Source organism: Cupressus sempervirens, chromosome 4 (genome assembly GCF_028749045.1).
Source record: "Cupressus sempervirens isolate cs-2001-9-10 chromosome 4, ASM2874904v1, whole genome shotgun sequence".
Lineage (NCBI taxonomy): Eukaryota > Viridiplantae > Streptophyta > Pinopsida > Cupressales > Cupressaceae > Cupressus > Cupressus sempervirens.
The window spans coordinates 93,181,864-93,207,137 of NC_143121.1; positions in this window are offsets into that span (position 1 = coordinate 93,181,864).

The window sequence follows — 25,274 nt, forward strand, 5'->3', positions numbered from 1 at the left end:
GCTTTGAATGAAGTACTTTCATACCTTTCTCACTCATTTACCCAAGTCTATTGTGCCATAGTGTTGTATCAGAATCTATAGTAGCTATTTGTTCTCCCTGCTTAACTGCAGCAACTATTCCTAAAAATTTGTGTTTCTCTAAAATAATTAAAGTAGAAGGTTCCTACTACTTTCACACCTTTTGCTACTACAAGGGAACCTTTTGAAACTTTCCAATTTTTATCATTAAAAGTAACTACACAACCCTCATCATTGAGTTTCCTTGCTGAAATTACATTCCTACTTAGTCTTGGAATATGTCTTACCTCATGTAGTAGCCAATGATTCCCATTCTGCAACTTAATCTTAACTTTTCCCTTTCCAACACTTTGACAAGGTTCATTATTCCCTAAACAAACAAGTCCAAAATCCCCTTGGACATAATCAATGAAATAACCTCTATTAGGTGTAGCATGAAATGAAGCACCAAAATCTAAAACCCACAAATCATCAACACTTTCTAAAGACAGAAGCAAAGCATCCTCTTCAGATTTGTTACTTACCACATTTTCCTCCTTGTTCCCTTCTAGTTTATCTCCTTCATTGTTCTTTCAAGTCTAGAAATCTTTCTTCTTATGCCCTATTTTTCCAGAGTACCAACAATCTCTTGATCATCTGGATTGAGACCTCTTCCCCTTTGACTTACCTCTTGATTTCCCATGATTTCTAGAATTGCTTCCTCTCTCAATCATTATGCCTCTACTTTGTGCATTCAAAGCACTTCCTGATGTAGAGCCACCTAAGGATTTCCCTCAAGTTTCCTCACTCAAAATAACACCAATCACATCATCATATTTTAGGGTATTAGATCTAGAAATAGAATTACACATAGCCACTACCAAGCCATTCCATCTTTCAGGCAAAGAACACAAAATCAAGAGAGCCCTAATTTCTTCATCAAAATTAATACCCATAGAAGATAATTGACTAGTAATAGTATTAAACTCATTTAAATAATTTGCAATAGATCCACCTTCTACCATTTTCATATTAAATAAATGCTTCATGAGAAATACCTTGTTTGAAGTGGAAGGCTTTTCATACAATTTCGCTAGAGTTTCCATCAACTCTTTCGTCATCTTCACCTTTGTAATATTAAATGCCACCAATGGTGCCAAGCATAATCAAATACTTTCAAATGTCTTTCTATCTAAAAGATCTCAATCACCATTTGTCATAGATCCCTAATTCTTTATTTTTCCTTCCAATGACTTCCATAAATCCTTCTAATAAAGAGAGTCCTCCATTTTCATCTTCCATAACTGAAAGATCTACCCATTAAACTTGTCAACCCTCAACTTACCCTCATCTACCATCACTCTTACTCAACCATGAGGATCCCACTCAACAATGAGACTTTCCTGGACAGAGGATAACTGCAAAACAACTTGGCTCTTATACCACTTGTTAGGATTAAACCTTAGACAAAAATAACAATTACATACAAATATAAAAAATATTAGAAAATAATAGATCACATAGAAAAGAACATAAGACACCAAGATTTAACATGGTTCACCCAAACCCTAGGCTATGTCTACCAAACGACAAGTCCAATATTATTATAATCTAGTGATTCCAACCTGATTACAATCTGTAATCCCTTACAACTCAATACCGCCACAAGAACCAATTTTTGCATCACACCTTATGAACCAGTCCCTAATTTTAAGCCCTTTAATAAAAGTATTTTTTCCACTTTAGGGTTAAAATTAGTTACAACATGTCAGCCATAAATTGGTGAATATAAACAATAGCCAATTGGTGAATATTAGCCATTGGCAAATAGTAGACCACCATTGGCAAATAGTAGCCCAAAGAATTTATGAAGTATGTACAATACTTCCCTAATCAGTCACCACAAACTAACAAATACCAATGAGTTCACCATCACCATCATAAATCTTAGCCTTTATGTTTCCAAGTTCAACCTTACATCCTAAACTATTCAATTGTGACACACTCAATATATTATAGTTAAGTCCTTCAACATCATAAGCATTATCACTCATGATCTTATTTGTTATTTTTATTGATCCTTTACCTTTTATTTGACTTAGTGCATTACTACCAAATCTAATACTATTTCAATCATAATGCACTAGAGAGTTGAACTTACTTTTGTGTCCAGTCGTGTGGTTAGAACAACCACTATCTATGATCCATTTATCACTCTTATTCATATAAGACACTAATGCAGTTGCCTCATTAGAATCAAAATCATGTTTCATAGCAACATAGACAAGTTCATCATCATGATTATTTGATTATTCATTTGATTCTTTTTTAGCAATGTAGAAAGCCTTCTTTCCTTTATCTTTATAATCTTTTCTACTCTCATCTCTTTTACCTCTGTATTTGTCTCCACTTCCATTGTTCTTCTTCTCTAGACACCTTGTTGTAATATGACCAACATCATTACAATTAAAATACATGATATGTAACCTACCTATGTATTTCCCCTTGCCTCTGTGAAATCTCCTAGCTAGAAATGCTTTAAACTCTTCTACATTATCTTCATCTATATCACTATCACTAGAAACATGTTTGACCTTTTTCTCTCTTATCTTTAGGCTCTTTCAGTGACAATTTATCTTTGTAAGAAGATTCAACATTCTCTATCCTAAAATTATGAAAATTTGAAAGCTCAAAAAGTAGTAAGTCTACCAACCAATCCTTCAAGGGTCAGATCATTACTAGGAATACATCTCAATTCTTCTATAGCATAAACTATAATAGCATAGATAGATAGTAGGGTCCTCAACACTTTTTTCTTATCATAGTCTCATCCTCAATCTTTCCAGTTGATCCTCTAATGGCATTAACAACTTCCTTGACTCTAACATAATACTAGATTATATTCTCACCTTCTTACATTCTCATTTCATCGAAATTTCTCTTTGAGACTTTCAGATTTGGCTCTTAGCATATTCTTATCTCCTCCATAGATCTTCAGAAGGGCATCTCACATCTATTTTGAAGAAGTACATTCTTTGATGTCATCAAACTCAGAATAGCTTAGGGTAGATGCAATCTCCACCATTGCCTAATTATGTGTTTTCTTTTGTTCTAGTTCTTCTACTATTATACCTCTAGTTATTTCTACATACTTAGTAGTTATAGTTGACAATGCAAAATCTCCAAATCCTCCTAGATGTAGCATCATCAAACTTTTCCATGTAGGAAAGTTATCCTTGCTAATATTGGGCACCTCCATTTTGCACATCTTGATCATTAGCTTCTAGTACCGTCAAATTGTTCCCTCACAAGGACCAATTCTCTGATACCAATTATTGGAATATTTAGGATAAATAAGAAAAGGGGGGGTGTGGGGGTTGAATCAATTATCCAAGGTCCAAATATATAAATAAATCATTTTAGTACTCACCAAACATATAAGTACATGCATTGGTTTGATCATCCAATAAGTCCATAACTTAGTAGGTCACTATCCTAGGTCAAAATAACTATAAACTAATGTAAACATGAAACATAGTAGAATCAATCACACGATTTGACACAAGGATTTAAGATGGAAACCCAATTTGAGAAAAACCACCAGTAACATACTACCAATTTTCACTCTTCTAAAGTGAGCCCTATGAGGAGCCAACATTGTTAAAGGTTACAATGCACACTTCTAAATGTGACCTTGATTAAAAGATTCCAATCACCTTGTTAGGAGTGAGCCTCATTAGAGGACTTTAGAACATTCCATTAGAATGTCACTCGATCAAAGGATTTACAAATGACTCTTAGGTGAACTTTAATCCAAAGGATTTATCCAGAGTGATACAATGACTAGAAAGTAGCAGTAGGACTTGATCTACTAAAAATACACAACTCACTTGCAGATTAAAGATCTTTAGTTTAGTCCTTCATTCGTCTTGGCATTCATGATTTTCATGTCTAATTGCTCGCTCACCTTTCAAACCTCCAACTCCTTAATCCTTCTTTCTCAGTATGCCAATTGTTGATTCATCACTTTGGCCACCATATGAAGAAACACCTTCAACTTCTTCTTTTTCACTCACAATATTGTTTTTTTCTAGCCTTGTATCCCCTTATAAAGAGCATTATGATATTTTTCCACTTAATCACAACCATCCATCTTAGAGTTAGGTCAAATTCATTGAATCCTCCCTCCTTCCATTAGGTTCCCTCTAGAAAATTCTCTTACAATATTCCTTAGATTTTACGCAAAATAGTTTATCTTGAATTTAGTGCCACTAGCTCATCATACATATCTTTAACATGCTTCACATAGTTCAATAAATCAACTTTGTTGACTATAGTCAAATCTTTGATTAAACTCCTTTTGTTGTCACTCGACACTTATGATATTTTACTAATGTTGGGTACATGTTGAATTCAGCTCAACATGAACTAAGTTTTCCTGGCTTACACTATTTTCTTGGCTAAGATTGGTAAACACATTTTATGAAAACACTTCTTCTTGGCTTACCTAAAGTAACCATTCACTTTAGCCTTAAGTAGATCAATAATACATTATATCATCAATGTCTCACTCAATCTTAGTGCTCCTTTTATACACCATATAACTCAAACTTTCTCTGGATACTCTTGTTATGCTTTCTTTTCAAATCCTCTTCATTAATTAATCAAATGATAGCATTCGGACCAAAAAGAAAATTTCTTACGAAAAAGTAGCAGGTTTGACATCATTGACAAAATAATGATTGTTCCATGATAGGTTCCAAATTTCAAACAATCTATTCTTTAAAATATACATACATCTACACACACATATGTGTGTGTCTATGTATGTATGTATAGAGAAGATTCTCTTTATGTATATGTATGTGTATATATAAATACATACACACACATATTTGTGTGTCTATGTATGTAAGTACGTATATATACAAAGAGATTTTTTTAAGGTTCTTATTACATCTTAGAACAACAATAAAATTGATCTAGTTGCATACCTATAATAGAATCCAAATAATAAAACAATAAAACTTGCTCAACCCATCCTAAATGACCTACCTCAAGATCTCACACAAAAATAATGCAGATGAGAAAAAATGAGAAAAGATCTCAATAAATTTTACAAAAATGTATCATAGCAAATATTTTTAGAAAGGAATAAGCCATAACCCAAATTAATTGGTGTATTTTTTGATTAGCTTGGTTGATTACAAATTCATATAGAATGATCATTAGATTAGGTATAATAAAATGAACAATTAGTTATTCCTAGCTAGTAGGATGAAATACAATTTTCCAAGGTGATAAACTTGCATATGTAAATGTATGTATGTATGTATGTATGTGTATATATATGTATCTATGTATACACATATATATGTATATATACATACATTCAAACACACATGTGTGTGTGTGTGTGTCTATGTATGTATGTATGTATGTATATATAAAGAGAGATCTTGTGGATCGTGGAGATCAGTGGAGATCTAGGATTTTTTTGTCATGTCCTTATGATCTCTGTATATATGTATACATATATAAGTATATATATATATACACATACATATACATAAAGAGAAGCTTCTCTAATCACTCGCTAGGGGAAATATGAAGAGATACATGTTTGGAAGGAAAAGAAAAGAACATTTACATATGTATCTCTTCTCCCCTTGAATAAAATCATAGAGCAAGGGCACAAAGATCACAAGTGCATGGCACTACAACAAAATTTTAGAGCAAGGACATGGAGATTACAAGGGCATGACAATAAAATGTAGAGATCACAAGTGCACACTAATGAAATGCAACAATTACAAGGACATTGCAATGAAATCCTAGATCTCCACTAATCTCCACCAAGGGTATGACAACAAAATGTAGAGATCATAAGGTCATTGCAATGAAATGAAATGATTACAAGGGCATGACAATGAAATATCCACCAATGTTTACAGCATAGAGCTCTCCACTAACATTCAAGGTTCTCCACCCTCATTCATATCTCTCCACCATCTTTTGCATGTAGCTCTCCACAATCGATCAAAATAAATGCAAAATGATTTATGTCATTTTTTTTATTAATACTCACATGAGCATTGCAATTGTGATGCAAATTTCAATATTATGATGACATCGATGACAATTGCAAAAAAATATATATGAAAATCCATAAATTACACTATTGGTCTAAATTTTTGTTGCAATTTGACCCCAAATGTTGTAATGAACTTAATTATTTTTAATACTTTCAGTTTGAAGATAGAAAACCCTATGGTTGAGGTTCCTACTATTGAAAGATAGTTACCTAATCTTGTGACTAAGAGTAGAGGAAGAAGAAAGAAAATTTATAATCACATGAAGGCTTGCAACACATATGATTCATTTGATCCTAGTAGTTGTAGCAGCAGGAGAAGATATAATATTTCTTAAGATATAGTTTGTTTTACTAGTAAGTTTGGATAAATTTCTAGGATGCTTGATGAAGAGGATTAGTGGATTAAGAATGTGCATGGGATTTATGTTTTGAATTTCTTCAAATGTTAATTAGTCCTTATGGAACATCTTGCTTTTAAAACCTTCAGTTTCTAATTTGTAAGTGCATATTACCTTAAGCCCTACTTATAGTATCCCCTTAGGAGAATTCATAGACTCATGGCCCACTTTGATCAAGATTTTTGTTCTTCTCTCTTTAGGAACCTTATTGATCCTACGGTTTCTCATGACCCTAATTATTCTATGGAGCATGACTCTTCTCATTCATCTCTTGATGAGGATGAAGCTTTAAGGATTCCTCCTAAACAAGTTCAAAATATTGCTACTGAGATTGATAAAATGCATGATTGACTTCTTCAAGAGAATCACAATACCAATACTATGGCTTCTTATGATGCTCTTAAGAAAGTGATTTTTAGTGATAGACATGGGTGTTTTGCATGGTCTTACTCACCTTGTCCACACTCACATTAATCCTTTAGCTCAAGCTAGATTTGAAATAGGAATGGCTTCGTGTATCACTAGTGTTGAACCTACATTGTCTCTATCTAAACATATCTCTATCATTCCTTCTTATGTTGCTCCTATTGTGACTACATATATTTAGCCATTTAATCCTCCTATTAGTAGTCTTACTATTTCTTCTCTACCTGTGAGTGTTCCACTTGCTTCATTTCATATCTTGCAACCTTTATATAATAGTGTTCCTTACACTTATCAGAATCCTCCTACTATGGTTCCTAATGTCCTACTTGTAGCACCTTCTACTCCAGCTAATTCTTACACTCTTCCTAGTATGTCAAATATGTCATTGCCACCTGTTTCCTCTAATGATTCCATTATCATTAGTAATGTGCAAATTGCTTCTTCCTTGCAACAAGAACTTGCTTCCCTTAGCCAATGCAATTTTAATGTGCCAACATGTGATATAGATAGTCCTACACAAAAATAATACAGACTAGGAAAAATGTGTAGAGTTCACAAGAAATTTTACAAAAACATATCATAGAAGATATTTTAGAAAGAAACTAGCCATAACCCAATTAAATTGGTCTAGTTGCTGATTAGTTAGGTTGATTAAAAATTCATGTAAAACTATCATTAGAATACATACAATAAAATGAATGATCAATTGTTCCCAACTAGCAGGATCTAATACAATTTTCTAAGGTGATAAAACTACATATGTAGATGCATCACTTGCATGCCAGGCATGAAGTGCATTCCCCAATTTATAACAAAGGGTTGGATATAAAGGCTACATATGCTAGCCCAACATTCAAATCCAAGGATGTACCACTATGAGGATCCCAAGTATCTACTACTACTATCAATTTGGGAATCACTAAATACTCTAAAATTTTATCAAGTATTGAAGCTAATGGTAACTTCTCTGATTTCTTGAGAAAATGTAGCATAGAATCAAGGTCCCTTGGCTCCTACGAGTTTGTAGCAGATATTTTCACTACTAGAAGAATAACTTAAGTGAAGAGTTGAGTGTAAGGAGTTGAACAAGTAAGTTCTACTTCTGTGTAAATGCCATAATCATGAGGCTTATTCCCTTATAGAAGTGTCTGCCACAATCACATTACCTCTAATCCATACAAAGGATGTTGAAGTAGTTCCCAACCTTGAAATTCTCTTATAAGCAATGGAAAAGAAGATGTTGATGCAATACATATATTACTATTATTTATGTATATGTATGTATGTATGTATATACACAAATATACATATGTGTGTGTATATATTTATATATATGTATGTATGTATGTAGACATACACACCCATATGTGTGTGCCTATGTATGTATATATACAGAAGATCTTGGAACAACAAAAAATTGATCTAGCTACACACATATTCTAGAATCTAAATAATAAAAATATAAAGCTCACTCAACCCATGCTAAGTGACTTACCTCAAGATCCTACATAAAAATAACGTAGACTAGGAAAAATAAGTAGACTTCACAAGAAATTTTACAAAAACATATCATAGCAGGAAAAATCAACTATTTTGAGCTTGAAGGATCAAATATAGTTTTCCAATGTGATAACATTGCATATGAAGATGTATGTATTTATATATGTATTTATGTATGTATGTATGTATGTATGTATGTATGTATATGTATGTATGTATTTATATGTATATGTATGTATGTATATATGTATATATGTATATATGTATGTATTTATGTATGTATGTATGTATGTATGTATGTATGTATACAGAGAAATCATGTGGATTGTGGAGATCAGTGGAGATCATGGATTTCATTGTTGTGCCCTTGTGATCACTACATTTTTTTTGTTGTGCCCTTGTGATCTTTGTATCTCGTTGTTGTGCCCATGCGATCTATGTATATGTATGTATGTATGTATGTATGTATGTATATACATATGTATATGTATATGTGTGTGTGTGTGTGTGTTTATATACATACATACACACACATATGTGTGTATGTATGTATGTATGTATGTATGTATATAAACAAAGAGGTCTTGGCAAAAGAGAAAAGCAATAAAGCTCAACATGTAGCATGGCCACAAATGTAATGGAAATGCCTATTGGTAAGTAAATTCCTATTTTTCTCTCTCATTTTTCATGTGTTTATTTCACTTTAACTATTATTTATTAGGGAGCATTTTGTAATATTGGATTCATTTTATGCAAGAGGAGATGATGACATTCATGGATGTACCCATGTTAGATGTATGGGAATGACTAAAGAATTGTGATGAATTTCCCGTGAGAAATGAAGATGGACTTCCCTTGAGAGTAACAAGAGGTCATGATGACATTCTACGTACTTTAATTATTGATCCTTTCTTAGATACTTTAGATGTTATCGGGGAATTTAGATGTTAGGCTGGGCGGGGGGGGGGCAAATGAGCTTCCACCTTCATGTGGTTGGCCATGATTAGTAGAGAACATTAAACTATTCTCGAAACCAAGTGAAGCTAAACATTAACATATGATTTCATAACAACTAATTGTGTGAATCTCTTGGTTTTGAGAAATGCACGAGGAGCACATAGTTCAATATGCAATCTCAATTCATATGCATAAGACATCAGGTGGAGATGAAAAATCCAACAAGTTTTAATTTTTGTTAGAGACTTTTCATTAGGTATTTTAAGTTATATACCACTAGAAACATTGTAATTTTCACTCTTATTAGCAACGGTAATGTCATCAACATGCAAACAAATCAAGACTTTCTATCTATTGGCTTGCTAAGGACATTCTCTCAACCATACAAGCTAGATTTGCTAATTTTCATGATAATCTATAATTTAAAAAAATTAATAGACCTATTAAATAAATGTAATCATGTTGTGTTTTCTCAGCTCTGTCTATTGTCCATGCATATAGAATGTAGTTGTGTGTGCATTCTCGATTTAGAGTGGTAAAATCTTATTTTGGATGCGATGGAAAAATGACATCCACCAGAAGATATGAAAATGATGTCACTTTTGTAGGATTGGAACCTTTTTTGTACTTTAAATATTGATCCTTTCTTAAAGATTTTAGATATTAATGATGAATTTGGATGTTGGGGTGGGGTGGGGTGGGCCAAATGAGCTTCGACCTTCACATGGTTGGCCCTAATTAGTGGAGAATATTATACTATTCTCGAGACCAAGTGAAGCTCAACATTAATATATCATTGCATATGATGACTAACTATGTGAATCTCTTGGTTTCAGGCAATGGAGAAAGACATGATAGTTCAATATGAAATCTCAATTCATATGCATACGACATCAAGTTGAGCTAAAAAAACCCAACAAGTTTGCATAGACCTATGAAATAAATGTAAACATAGTGGGTTTTTTCAGTTCTACCTATTGTCCATGCATATAGAACACAACTACACATGTATTCTCAATTCAGAGTGGCATTCACAAGTTTATCAAATCAATGGTATAATGGTAACAGGGAATTTATTAATGGAATGAATAAATTTAAGATGTTAACAGTGAATTTAGATGTTGGGGGGGTGGATCCAAATGAGCTTCCACCTTCACATGGTTGGACCTGATTAGTAGAGAATATTAAAATATTCTCAAAACCAAGTGAAGCTCAACATTAACCTATGGTTACATGACAACGAATGGTTTGAATCTATTAGTTTCAAGTAATGTAGAAGGATGCCATAGTTCAATATGTTATTGTAAATGCTACTATAATTCAAATAGATTTAAAGTTTTGAGACTAGAACCCTATACATAGTTATATGTGAATGATAACTAAAATAGATTGATTTGATAATAAAAACATTCATCCACATAGATGCCACAGCTATAAATGATACATTGATATCAACTAGCACTTGTGTGACAAATGATTACAAATAGCCATTTATAGACATTTGTAAGATGTGTGAAATCTTTGTCCCTTGTATAACATTTATTATATTATTGAGCTTTGCATGTCTAACTTGGTCATGTAGACTCTAGGATAGTTTCAAATGACTCCACTCTCAAGATGGTAAAAAACTAAACACATATTTGGAGAAGAAACAAAAAATAATTGAAGATGATCTACCCACTAAATTTATAGGTTGGTCTTATACAATTGATCTTCACTTGGTCTTGTACAATTTATGTTTATATACGAGATGAAGCATGGAGTTGAATGGCCCAGAATCATAGGAGATAAAAATGCTTTTGACAAAGCTTTGGATAGCCTAATTGAATAAATTCAATGCATTGGGACTCCCTCTTATGATAGGCTGGATATGTATGCTTAGTGCTTGGATGGAAAGAAGGTGGTATGGATGAAAGGTCCACAAGGTTGGATGACTTGGCTGGAAAACCCAGATGATGTTCTATCTTAGTTGCTTCTTTTTTGTATCTCTATGTTGCTTATCATGACATTTTGAATTTCATTTGATCCTTTGGGCTCGTTGTTTTTGCCCTTGGATCCTTGATGTACTATGATATTTTTTGAACTCTCGATAATTAATATAAATGACACACTTATAATAGATAACTATGATAATTTAGATTAAAAAATAAAAAGTTCATAAGCTTCTTAATGATTTCTAATGTACCATTCATAGGTTCTCATGTGCTCAAATATTAGACTATTCTTTTATTTATCTATAATATATAACTTGATATGCAGTAGATAGATGTAAAACCATTGAACCCTATAATAGCTCATTCCCTTAATCAAATATAGTTTAAAACCTCTAACAATATTAGAAGAAAAAAAAAAAACTGATAATATTCTCAACAGTAAAAGGACCTCATTAGAGAAGCAACAATTTTGTTTAAAATAATTTGGCTACCAATTGCAATTTTAATGTCTTGTTTCAATAGATATTCATCACTCACATAGCATAGTTGCTACATAATCTTTGCACTTGTGATGGCCTTTTCCAAAGGATAGTTGTCTCTCTCACAACATGGTTGTAACAAAATCATTAGCATTGCAATAGTAGACTAAAATCTTATGCCATTGTAATTGCAATGGTCTATTGTCACCATTGGGATGACATGAAGATGAACTCTTTCCCTCTCCCTCTTTGAAGGTAATATAGTTCAATCCATTGGAATTGTGATGGAAAAGGTCCTACATGAGCCAATTCAGGGTACTATCACTTAGGTGAGAGGTGGGCATCACAATTCAGGCCCAAATGTAGTAGTGCTAATTAGCTATTTTAAGTTATAGACCATAATGGACATTATAAATTTGACTCTTATAGCCAAGGGTAATTTCTTCAACATTCAAGGAAATCAAGACTTTCTATGTGGTGGCTTGCTGAGGACATTCACTTGGCCATACCAGCTAGAGTTCTAATGTTCATGATGGTATACAATTTTAAGAACTCAATAGAACTATTAAATCATTGTAATTTTGATGCTGCATTTTTTCATCTCTTCCTATTCTCCATGTATATAGAACACAACTACACATGCATTCTTGATTCAGAGTGGCAAAATCTTATTTTGGATGCGACGAAAAAATGGCATGCACCAAGACATAGGAAAATGATATCACTTTTGTAGATCTGGACCCTTCTTTTGTACTTTAAAGATTGATCCTTTCTTCAAGATTTTAGATGTTAATGAGCAATTTAGATGTTAGGGAGGGAGGCCAAATGACCTTCCACCTTCATGTGGTTAGCCCTGATTAGTAGATAATATTAAACTATTCTCAAAAGCAAGTGAAGCTCAATGTTAACCCTATGATTGCATGATAACTAACTATGTGAATCTCTTGGTTTTAGGAAATATAGAAGGATTCAATAGTTCAATATGCAATCCCAATTCATATGCATATGACATCAGGTGGAGCTAAAAAAAACCCAATAGGTTTGCATTTTTGTTAGAGGTTTGCATTTGCATAGAGCTATTATATAAATGTAAATGTGGTGGGTTTATTCAGCTCCATCTATTGTCCATGCATATAGAACATAGCTCCATATGCTTTCTCAATTCAGAGTTCCATTCACCAGTTTATCAAATCAATGGTGTGATGTTATCATAAAATTTATTAATGGAATGAAAGAATTTTATTAATGAATGAATGAATTTTAGATGTTAAAGGGGAATTTGTATGTTAGGGGGGTGGGTGGGGCCAAATGAACTTCCAGCTTCATGTGGATGGCCATAGTTAGTAAAGAATATTGATCTATTCTTGAAGCCAAGTGAACCTCAACATTAACCTTTGGTTGCATGAAAACTAATTATGTGAATCTATGGTTTTAGGCACTACAAAAGGAATCCATAGTTCAGTATACTACTATAAATGCTATTGTAATTCAAATAGCTTTAAAGTTTTGAAAATAGAACCCTATACATAATTATATTTGAATGATAACCAAAATAGACTAATTTGATAACCAAAACTTGCATCCATGGAAATGCCATAGCTATAAAGGATACACTAATATCAATTAACACTTCTCTGACAAATAATTACAAATAGCCATTTAGAGACATTTGTAAGACATGTCAAATCTTTGTCCCTTGTATAACATTTATTATATTATTGATATTTTTATATCTAACCTGGTCATGTAGCCTCCAAGATTGCTTCAAATGACTCTACTCTCAAGATGATCTAAAGATAAACACATATTTGGCTGCTTTTGCCTAGGGTCCAATGGTAATTTTTACATAGAACATCTACCCACTGAATTTATAGGTTAGTCATGTATAACTAATCTTCACTACTACAAAAAAAAAAAATTGATAATCTTAGCATAAAAAGGACCTCATTCAGAAAGCAGTAATTTTTTTTTTAGTAATTTGGCTACACATCCTAATTGCAAAAACTTCTTCTGATATATAGTTGTCGCTCCCACAGTAGAGCTATTGCATACCCAACAAACTAGCAATGACTTTTTCCAATGGATAGTCATCGCTCCCACAACACAACTATTGCAAAACCATCACAATTTTGATGGTAAACACAAATCTTATGCCATCATAATTGCGATGATCTACCATTGCAATTGTGATGACATGAAAATAAAATATTTACCTCACCCTCTCCCATGTTGTGATAGTTTAATCTATTGCACTTGTAACATACATCCTTTTTGTTATAATTTGTGACAACAAAATTTTGGTGCCCATCTGATGGGAGACAATTCATGGTACTGTCACTTGGGCAATGGGAGACCATTAAATTATGATGGCATGCTTTTGCAATTTGGGCTCAAATGTAGTAGTGACAATAAAAAGCTTTGAAAGATAAAGAACATTTGTCACTATGAAGCTCTAACATGACCCATATGTCCTTAGGTTAATTTTTCATTTAAAATTAGCATGTTCTATAGGTATGTTTGAGGTAGTCATGAAAATTTAGAGGAAGTGAAGGACAACGATGGACAATAGAAACCATCTTTAAATAAATTGGATAGGTTGGAGGATAGATTGATAGAACGTGGGAAAAAATTGGTCAAATCCAAGTCATGTTCCTTTTCAACCATTTAGGAATGCTTTCAATTGGATAAGGTCAAAAGCAACAAAAGTAGTGCTCCACCTCCTAGTTGGAGATGCATTTAATAGATGGCCTCAAAGAGTTTAATTTCTAGGACAATGAGGGATGACTCTTGTGTGCTGGAGTGGGGTCTTTTCTCACAACTAAATTATAGTTATTGATTTCTTTAACAAATGTGCCACAATCTAATAAAAAAAATATAATTTGTTGCTGCTCTCATACCATGCTTCAAATGGAGCCATATTGTCTAGGGCACTCATATGACTCCTCTTAAGTATATATAGAATGTTGTAGCAACTTCATCAGTTGCATAATTTGCATAGTTCTTGTCTTCTTTCTCAATAAGAATTCCAATCTTTTCTTAATATCTTTAAATTCATTGTCATTTTCTCTTATCTTCTTTTCTTCTTCATTTGTTCTCTTTTTCTTGACCTTCAATCTTTTGTACAATTCATTCGGTATATTTCCATGAACATGTATGAAATTTTTATTAAAATCTATCATATATGTAATCATTTCATTTTCTGATTGTCTTTTTTTGTGAAGGATCATACAAATCATAAAATTTATTCAATTGTGTCAAATTTCCATCCTTGATAATCATTTGATTCATTCTTCCTATCTTTGGTTTCAAAATTTTCTTTTTCTTTTCAACTCCCTATTCTTGTTGAGGTTTATTTTGAGGTTCCATCATTTTCTTTGTTGGTATTGTTTCCTCTTTTTTAGCTTTTGTCTTCTTCCCAACATATGTGGCTATTACTTTTCCTTTCTTTCTATGTCTATGTCCACTAGCCATTTCTTGAATCCTCTTAGACATCTTAGGTGTTGATTCCTCATTTCCTTATTTGACTACAATATTTGGTGATGCCACTACTAATGATAAAGTCCTTTTAGGTTTCTTAATAGATTGTGCACACTAGTCAATAATTTTAACTTCATTTTCCTCTATTGCAAGTTGATCTATCAATGGTATTGTAGGTGGGTGGATGCAAGAAGTTGAGTCCCATTTTTGGGGAAAAAGTGGAAGTGTTTTTTTTACTTTAAAAATTTCCTATCGATTGATGTCTAAATTTGATGCACTTAAAGATTGAATCTAAAAAAAAATTCTAATGGAAAATGTAGTATTCTAAGTCTGGTTTCCAAATATGGAATTTTTTCAAATACCCACACAGTATAATTTACATTTTGGTAATTCAAAAGAAGAATATTAATCTTATCTTATAAAAAATGGAAAACTCCTTCAGAAGAGCAAAAATAGTAGGAAAATAAAATTATCAAAACAATAGATGTAAAAACCCTAGATCTTTTTCCCATGCAAATGGTAACAATATTTGAGCTCTTTCAAATGAACATATCAGAGTAAGGTCTACTTCGGCTGTCCAAGACACACAAAGATCCAAATATGCAATCAAGATGGAAAATAGCTTCTCCATCCTGGAGAAATTTGAAGAAAAACATTATCAAAGCCAACAAAACCTATAGGGGGCATGCTTGTAGCAAATACCTTCAAATGAACAAGGACCCTCAATTGTAATTCTTACTAATTTCTCAAGCCTATCAGGTAGTTCCTATCCTCATGCTTTCTTTATCATTGATAGCTTGGAAAATTAGTTTAGGGTATTCAACTTAACTAAGTATGCCCACTCTCACTTTTGCAAGTTTTCCCCAAAATCTATGAATTTAGATCTCCATTTTTCTTATACTCAACCTCATTTGGATAGGTTTAGGTTTCTTCTTACATCTGATATTAATACCTTGAGTGCATATATCCCCCCATATCGTTGTCTTGCAATGGCATCTACCCATTCTTCATCAAACCCTAAGAATCTTCATAGTCCACAGTCCCCACCAAAATTTGATGATAACACTATAATTATATCCAATAAGGAAGTTGAAGAAACTTGGCTTGAATGTCAAAAGGTAGGAATTTTTTTAGTTTGGAGTGGTCCTAAGAAAGATCTTTCCCTTCTCTTTGATTGGCTAGAAGAAAATTGCGATGAATAGGTAAGTATTTCTCGCTTTTATATAGAATTATTTATTTGCATTGTTTGGATGATCCTATTAAAAAATAATTTATTTTAGCTTTTGAGAGTTTTTTTAAAGGGCACATTGTTAAATTCGTAGAATGGTCTCTTGATTTTAGTGTAGAAAGGTTAGATTTTATGATACCGACATGGTTTAATATCCAATCTCTACCTTCGAAGCTTCTCCAAATTGAGATACTTAGGTCTCCAGGATCTACCTTGGGAGAACTTATTGTTATTAATTCCAACTTTTAGTGTTGCAATAATGTGAAATTTCTCATCAAAAGAAAGTTTAACCAATCAACATAGATACATAGGAAAGTAATAACTAAGAAAGCTTAATATGATCTAAAACTACAAATATTTGAAGGTAAAATATCAGAGATTATAAGATTAGATGACAATAACAAAATCAGATTTAATACTCTACCCCTAACTTTAGATTTCAATAGTAAATTCCCAAGGATAAGAATCTTGAGGAAGAGAAGGAATCAAAGGAATCTAGATTAGGACATTCCTACAACTTCACATGAGCAATTTGAGTTTTAGATAGAACCATTTTGCATAGAAGGGCTAGGTAGTGGAAGGATAGATGAAGTACCAGTAGAGACAGTTAAACTTAAATCAGTCATAGTGGCGATCATAAGAAGAGCCTAAAATTTTCAAAAGATGACAAGCTCATTAGGAAACAAAGATCTAAAGAAAAGGAAAAGACCTCTAAAATTAGCATGGGACAAAGTAAAATAGTGGAAGATGGCAAAGCCAGGAAAAACAAAGGAAATAGAGATCCACTACATTTCCAGGAGCAATTGGTATGTAAAGAAAAGGAAGTAGAAAATTTAAAATCCATGATAGACAAGCTTAAGGAAATATAATCTCCTCATAATAGAGGTTCTATAGAGCATAATTTGAGTCCTTCATCCGAAGATGTCAAAGACAGAATGAACTCAATATTACAGCAAATAGAGGTAGCATGGGACAATAAAGAGGGCAATATCAAAGACAGAGAATTCTTTATTATTTGACCCAAATAGAAAAATTGAAGATGAATATAAAACTCAGAAGGATAAGACTAAAAATGGAACAAGGCCAGATGTAGATGTAGATGTAGATGCTAGATGATAAGGAAGCAACTCTGGTCTCTCACAACTTATACAAGTTTTGACAAACTCCAGTAACCTCAATAAGCTCTCCATTCACCTTGGTTAGAAAGAAAAATGATAAGGAAACTAGTATAAGGAAAGTAGATAAGTCTCTTTTAGAGAAAGTTCAAGATTTCTTAAATAACGCTATTAATTTGGACCGAGCAATGGAGAATCTAAGTATATCAAAATTAGAAGAAGATGGCCTTAATCTTTTAAGTGATGAATTAACTCAGGTATTTAGGTTCGAGAACATTCACAAAAGTACTAAAGTTCAGAAGGGAGATTTAATTTAGAAGTTTCTTAAATTAGGAGGTAACAATTATACCTATGAAGATCTTAGAAGAGATGTCTTAATCATTGAAAATGAGGATAATAATATAAGACAATCTTAGACAAAGGAGCATGGAATAGCTATAGAGCAGAATGAGAAAATAAAAAGCAATGACAACATAACAAGCTCATATATAGAGGTGGAAAATCATCATGGTATTATAAATCAAAAATTAAGAGAACCTGAAAATGAGGAACTAGAAAGGAACCTTTGTGATAAGTCTACTACTGTTCAAAAATTGGAAACAAATTTAGATCAACTCGGGATTCAAATGAATCAAGAAGGTCTTAAATCTCCTAAATGCAGCAAAATGAAAGGTAAAAGAGGAAGAAGATCCTTAAAAGAACTCAGGAAAGTAGATGGGTATAGTAGAGAATAGCAAAAGATTGATCAATTATTTAAAAATGGGAAGGGGAAGTGCCTTCCCAAGGAGTCATGAAAATTACAACATGGAATGCTACGGGTCTTAATGCCCCTAGCAGAAAAAGGTTACTAAAATAGAACCTTAAAAAATTTGAATCTGATATTATTTTAATTTAGGAAACAAAACTAAATAAGTTAGAAGGTAATAAATTAGATAAGATGTTAGGTCTTTGGAATATTATCTTTCAAGAGTTAGCTGGGGCTTTAGGAGGATTATAATTTTTTTGGAACCTTGGAAAGGTTTCCATAGATGTTTTATACAATAGCAATAATTGGATTAGTGGTAGTGTATAGAGTTTAAAATTAGATCTTAAGTTTATTGTCATTAACGTCTATGGTCCAATTAGTAATTTAGACAAAAAGTCAGTCTAGGAAGATATCACCAAATTCATGAATAAATTTAAGGGTATTTTATTCTTAGTAGGTGGAGACTTTAATACGATTTTAAATATAAATGAAAAAGTAGGTGGGAGTCAACAAATCTCACAAGCATCCAAAGATTTCAAAGAATGGTGTGCTAATCATAACATGATTGATATCTTGATTAGTAAGAAGGCTTTTACATGGAATAATAGGATGAAAGATTTTTCTTACATTGCCAAAAAACTATATAGGTTCCTTATTAAAGGTGATTTGGATGATAAAAATTTGAATTTCCAATCTTCTATGTTGTCGATTGTTGGGTCTGATCACTACCAAGTTAGATTTGAATTCTCTGAGCCACAAAAACCTACCAGGAACCCATTTAAATGTGAAAAGATGTGGTTCTTAGACCCCAATTTTATCAATAAAATTAAAGAGTGGTGGGCTCAAGAAAACTTTGAAGGTTCAAAGATGTTCATTTTCATTGCCAAATTGAAAATGCTTAAGGAATGAATTCTCGGGTGGAACAAGGAATAATTTAGTAATATTTTTAAAGAAAAAATAGACATTGAAAAGCAACTAAAGGAGTTAAACCTAGAAATTATTAAGAAAGGTATGAAAAATGATAGTTATATTTTGGAAAAGGAACTACTAGAAAATTAGGAGGATATACTATCCAAAGAAGAAATTTTTTGGAGACAAAAGTCAAGAGAGAGATGGTTAGAGGAAGGGGATTGAAATATGAAATTCTTTCACAACTCCACTCTATACAACAGATCAAAGAGAAAAATATCATGTATTAAAAATCCCCTAGGTATCTTAACTGATAAACCTAGTGAAATTGTAGATACCTTCGTTGAATAATTTAAGAACATTTTAAACAATTATGAATGGTCCAATAGAATAGCACAAGTTAATCTTCTCAAAGTAATCCCAAAGATTGTTACAACTGAAGACAATAGGATTTTAAATAAACCTATTACTTTGGAAGTGGTCAAGTTAGTAGTCTTTAATATGAATATGGATAAATCACCTGGCCCAGATGGCTTTCAAGCCTTATTTTTCCAAAAATGTTGGGATATTATTGGTATAGATCTCTGGAAAGCTATTAAAACCTCTAGAAATGGTGGTGCTCTGATATTGGAAATCAATCATTCCTTTCTAACTTTGTTTCCAAAAAAACCAAATCCTGAGACCACAATAGACTTCAAACCGATCGTTCTTTGTAACATAGTTTACAAAGTGTTTTCTAAGGTCTTAGCTAATAGACTTAAGGGTATCCTCCCAAAGATTATTACAGAGGAACAAACAGGATTTTTCCTGGGCAAGTCCATTCTTGATGGCATTATCACCATCCAAGAGACAATTCACTCCACATGTAAGAATAAAGAGGCATGTATGTTTATGAAATTAGACATTCAAAAAGAATACGACATGTTTGATTGGTAGTTTCTTTGCAAGGTTCTTGGAGCTTTTGGGTTTTCCCATCAGTGGATTAACCTCATTTTTAAATTTATATCCTCTCCCAAAATATCTGTACTTGTTAATGGAACACCTGAAGGTTTTTTTAATATATCTAGAGGTATCAGACAAGGAGATCCATTATCCACTTCTCTTTACATTATCATGGAAAATGCCTTTGGGAGAGTGGTGGCTGATGCTCATAAGAATCAAAATATTTTAGGTATTATTGTTACTAGTAATGTGCTCAATATCACACATCAATAGTATGTTGATGACACTATTCTTCTTGGCAAAAGTATAGTTTCTAAGGCTTTGGGTCTAAAAAACATTGTTAATTCATACATGGAAGCATTAGGGCAGAAAGTGAATGAGTTTAAATTTGAGATTTATTTTTTATATACTAAACTTGAAATAGAATTTTAAATATGCAAAATCATTGGGTACAAAAAGGGGTCATTCCCCTGCAAGTATTTGGGAATTGCCCTAGAGTAAGGTCTGAAATCCAGTAAAGTCTAGTCGAATATGCTAGAAAAAATGTATGTGAGGCTTGGTAGTGGAAGGACAAATGGCTGACAAAGGCTAGAAAGAGTATCAAGATTTGATCTATTTTATCTACCATTCTAACCTTTCCTCTTTCTTGTCTTCCTCTTCCGAAGCATCTTCATCTAAAATTCAAATCTAAACTCAAAAATTTTCTTTGGAATGATTGTGAAGAAGACAAGAAATTGGCACTGATCAAGTGGGAAAACATCTATAAACCTAAGGACATGGGTGGTTTAGGGATTAAGAATTTACAATGGCAAAATGAAGCCCTAGGTGCCAAACTTATATGGTGCCTCTATAAAGAAAGGGAACATAAATGGGCCAAGATTCTTTATAATAAATATCTCAATGTAGATGACCCTCTTTCAATTTTTAGGATGAAGACCTTGCCCAAAGGTTTTGAGAGTTGGAACTTTATTATAGAATGTCAACATTTGGTTTGCAAGTTTCTTGCTTGGGATGTAGGTAAGGGCGATGAGGCATTGTTTTGGAATGATTCTTGGGATGGACATCCTCCTCTCTAACATAATTCTATCTCTAAGGAGCTTAAAGAAAAGTTATGTAATCTATGGGGAAGCAAAATTTGTGATTACAAGACTAAGCATATTTCAAAAGGTAAACCAAGATGGATGTGGCAACCTTTGGATGGGTTAGGTGTGGACTTAGATGTGATTAAAGCTTATGAAAATATATTAGTAGACAAAAGGATTAAGCAAATAGAGAGGAACGATGAACTTATTTGGGCAGCTTCTAATGATGGGAAGTATAGTGTGAAAAGTTGTTACAAGGCTTTGATTCATTCTAAAAAATGGGATAAAGTAGACATTCCACTTAAACTATTCTAGGACTATGCATGCCTTCCAAAGGAAGGATTCTTTTTATGGTTGGCTTTTTAGAATAAAAATTTGACAACTAAGAGGTTACATAAACTTGGTTTCCATGGCCCCTCTAGATGTGCATTATGTTAGCATAGTTGCAAGGACTCAGACCATCTCTTATTTAACTGTTCATTCTCCCAAAGATGTTGGGAATGGTTCAAGCATATGTTAGGATGGTCTAAACCTTTGCCAAAATCCTTCATTGAACTCCTCAAGGGATGGCCCTAGAATATAGTTAATGGCATTTATAATAAAATTTGGAACATATGTCCTTCCATCATGGTATGGGAAATTTGGAAGGAAAGGAATAGACATATTTTTTGCAACAAAGAAATGAAGCCTAAAGAGTTAATAGTGAAAATAGAAGCTAGCATAGTTGAAACAACAAATTCACACCTTAGAAATGTTCATAAGGAAGAAAATTCCTTGTCTAATTGGGATGGTCAAATGAAGAATTGGTCAAAATTGATAAATCATCCTCTTCTATATACCAGGAAAAGTAAGGAGGCAAGAGATAAGTGCAAATAGACACCACCTCTAAAAAGTTGGGCTAAACTCAATTTTGATGGTGCCGCCAGAGGTAACCCAGAGAGGGTAGGCATTGGTTGCATCATTAATGATGACACAGGTCATTGGGTAGCCAAAAAAGCTATGTCAATTCAGCCCACTTCTAATAATATGGCAGAATTAGAGGCTTTGGATCAAGGTCTACAGTTGTTTCATAAGTTAGGATTATCCAAAATTATCATAGAAGGATATTCTTAGAATATATTAAACATAATTAGGAAATGAGTGACTCCTAATTGGGTTCTTAACTCCAAGCTAAAAGAAGTCCTTGCACTTTTGGATCAGTTTACAGACAGTAGGATTTGCCACATTTTTTGAGAAGGTAATTAGAAGGGTGATTATTTAGCAAATTTGGGGGCAAATGGTGTCAATTCCTTGGTAATCAATGATGTTCCTTCTTTTTGTAGTTTATAGTTTTATCGATTTAATTAGACTTCCTTGTTTATGTGCCCAACTTCTATTCTTTCTATTTTATATTTATAATTATATTTATATGTATATATACATATATATTTATATATATATACATACAGTTACATACATACATACATACATGCATGCATACATACATACATACATACATACATACATACATACATACATACATACATACATACATACATACATATATATATATATATATATATATGTATATGTATATACAGATTCATAAATAGATTATATTTGTTCTATTTATATTATTTGTTGGTCCTTTTTTCTTAGGGTTTTTGCTTTTAATATATTGTTTTTCTATCCTTTTTCTGGGTTTATATTTATAGATACTCACATATACATATATAAATATAAATATAAATATTAAAAAAAGATAAAATATAATATATAAGGATTCATAAATGGATTCTTATATATCAGATTATTTTTTATCTATCTATTCTATTTTTTCTTGGGGTTTTTTCATTTTATATATTGTTTTTAGGATATTCATAGTTTATATATTCTATATTGTGATCATTTCATTGAGTGGTCATTTAACTGCTTCTATTGGCTCTATTTTTTTTGGTCATTTTCTTGTTGTTTTCATCATTATTTAGCATTTAAGACAACCCCATGATTAGGTTAATGTGGGTGACATCATCAAATGTCATCATGACAAGGTGTGATTCTATGGGTTTAGATGCCTTTGTCTTCTTCTAGGGTGTCGTCGTCTCTCATTTTCAGCTAATTCATTTTCTCTGAGGATGGATTCAAACATCAATGTTTACCATGCTACTAAAAATTGCACCATGGCTTTCCTTGGCAATGTCAAACTAGAAAGATGGAATAGAATTCTTAGTCCGATTGATGACATGACCAAGATCGCTATAAGGAAAGCCATTGGTGAGATGATTTTTAATTACTAATCTTCATGGAGGATGAACAATGACATAATTGGCTCTTTCATTGGTTGTATGGAAAGAGCATAGATTGAACCAAGGGATATCATCAGTCTATGTTGCAGCATCTTTGTCTCAGTCTTGAGGAAGGGTCTCAAGCAAGCAGTTTATAGTATAGATGATAAATGTTGTGTTCCCCTTCCAAAGAAATACATGGAGCTCCCGCTAGAGTCATCTAATTTAGAGATATCCTATTAATGCCCTTCACTGGTTATTCATAAAAAATTTACCTTTTACCGAGAATGGCCTAAGATGGAGGCAAGTATTTAATTTTGCCTATGGTGGAGAGGCATTGTTGTGGAAGAAAGCAGAGCATGGTTGACAAACTACCTTAATTTGTTCAATGCTTATATTCAACCTAGAGTGGTCTTTGATAATCTTGATGCCCTAGAATTTTGCACTTCGAATTCATGGAAAACTAGTAGGGCTAAATTTGATTTCAAAATCCCTCTAAACTTCTATGTTGAGAACCCTAATGACATGTTCGAGGTCATTATGGTGTTTTGGAAGAACGTATAATGCTGATATTTTCTCGAGTAGTCTTCCACATTTTTTGGCAGATAGTAAGAACATATTAGGTCTTAGGGTTGGTATTTACATATTTTATTGTAATTATTAGCTTGTTTATTATACTTTAATATTTTCTTTCTGTAATCTCAAACTCAAGACTCTTGGTATATGAACTTGCATGGATGTAGATGCATGGAATTATGGTCTTACCCTAAATTTTGTATATCATATCTTGATTAAAAAGCTAATATCAAGTAGTTTGGTGTGTTTAATTATCCCTTTGATTTCTCTAGTTTGGATGCCCTTGTGGCATATGGTATTTAGTAGATCCTTACAGTTATTCTGTTTTAATTTAATGGGTTGATAGTGGATTGATGTATTAAGAATAAGATGCTATCTCTAGAGCTATTAAAGGAAGTTTTGCTCTATTTTTAAGTAGGTTAATCGAATCCATGTATTAGGGATTTTTCCCTTTGATTGTTGTTCTATGTTATGGTTTTGGTAATTATCATTTCATTACTAATACTCTACTATATGGTGTAGTAATATAAACTAGGGATCCTAGATTTTAGAATCAATATAAGATCTTGATGTATGGAGATACAAATTCTATCAAATTCTTGTATATATCTTATTTGGGTTACGTGGCTGATAATAAGAAGTTTGGTTTTTTATTATTCTTGAGGAATCTAGATTTGGATGCCCTTGTGGCTTTTGGTTCCATAGACATACTTAGAACATTTTATTTATATTCTTGTTCATATGGTTTGGTATGATCTTATTCGGGCAAGCTCTCTGCATCAATAGACTGTTAGGGCTATTAGTTTGTTTATTTAAACCTACTGACGGTTCTTTATGGTGTCACCTACTCTTTGGTAATATCTTTCTCCATATCTAATGGAAGGTTGCTATGGTCTAGAGTATTGGATTTAGATATTGGGGTGCTCCATGATCTTATTAGAGAGAAGGTTATGTTGCAATCTTGTTAATATGACTTGGATTGATTGATTTGATCCTTATTTACATTAATTTTCTCTGATTGTTCTCATCCAATGATTCGTACATTGTGGTGTGGCTTCAATTTTGACATCTTAAGTATTGGATGTAAGACTAGGGTCGCAGTTGTACCCATCTACCCCCTGGCATTCCTTCGTATTAGGTTAGAATGCTTT